We start from the raw sequence: 1,439 nt of genomic DNA on the forward strand, positions 1-1,439 counted from the left end.
ATGGACTGCAAGAAGATCAAACCTATCCATTCTCAAAGAAATCAGCCCTGAGTGCTCACTAGAAGGACAGATCCTGAAGTTGAGGCTCCAGTACTTTGGCCACCTCATGAGAAGAGAAGACTCCCTAGAAAAGACCCTGATGTTGGGAAAGATGGAGGGCACAAGGAGAAGGGGACGACAGAGGATGAGATGGTTGGACAGTGTTCTCGAAGCGACTGGCATGAGTTTGGCCAAACTGCGAGAGGCAGTGAAGGATAGGCGTGCCTGGCGTGCTCTGGTCCATGGGGTCACGAAGAGTCGGACACGACTGAACGACTGAACAACAACAACAACAACAACAACAACCACCCCACATTTCTGAAAGATGAACAGTAGCACATTCCACACAAACATCTGGCGCTTATTTTCTCCGAAGGAAGCCCTGTTGGTTTTTTCAGGAGTTAATGTTCCATTAAGTCTGGTTATGGCGGCACCCTTATTTGAATTTGCAGTTTGTGATTTGGATACGAGCAGTGAAAGTAACAGCAGGGGTCCAGTTGTGGGGTGGGGCAAGCAGAGAAATAAGCTGCTTGCCAGGGAGGGAAAGCACCGTTCCCTCCTCTCTCCCCCCCCCCACCTGCCGCAACCCTTTAACCTCTGGGGAACCTCTATGCAGGGTTCACATTTCCATATTGCAAGGTAAAAACATAATAAGAGCTTACTGGGTCAGATGCCCCCATGGGAAGCGCACAAGCAGGACCTGAACACAAGACCCCCCCTCCCCTCCTGTGGTTTCCAGCAACTGGGATTCAGAAACATTTCTGCCTCCATCGTGACTGATAGCCATCAAAACCCATTTCCTCCACGAATATGTTTAGTCCTTTTTAAATGAATATGTCTAATCCCTTTTTAAAGCCATCTAAGTTAGTGGCCCTGTCTCCTGTGGGAGGGAGTCCCACAGATTTAATTCTGCCTTGCATGAACACGTCCTTCCTTTTCTCTGTCCTGATTCGTCCAACCTTCAGCTTCATTAGATGCCATAGAATTCTAGAATTGTAGATCTGGGAGGGACGCCCCCCCCCCAGGGTCATCTAATCCAACCCCCTGCAATGCAGGAATCTTTCGGCCACCAGGACCCTGAGATTGAGAGTCTCATGCTCCTCCACCGACTGAGCTAAAGAGTTCTAGTGTTAGGAGAGAGGAAGGAAAACTCTTCTATCCAACTTAGCCATGAATTTGCCTAGTCTCCATCCAAAGTGGTGACCGCCCTTTGCGTCTTGCGAGAGTGAAAGGTAAGTATTTGCTGAGAGAGAGCCCTCTTTTTAAAAAGTGGAAGGGCTGGGGAAGACGAAGAGGCTGGGGGGCGAGGCCTTCGGGAAAGAGGCGAGGCCGCCGTGGGGCTGGGCGGTTCTTAAGCGCGCGGCTTCCCCATCGCGGGTGCGTCGGCTTCTGCTTCTGCT

The sequence above is a fragment of the Lacerta agilis genome, chromosome 6 (genome assembly GCF_009819535.1).
Source record: "Lacerta agilis isolate rLacAgi1 chromosome 6, rLacAgi1.pri, whole genome shotgun sequence".
Taxonomy (NCBI): Eukaryota; Metazoa; Chordata; class Lepidosauria; order Squamata; family Lacertidae; genus Lacerta; species Lacerta agilis.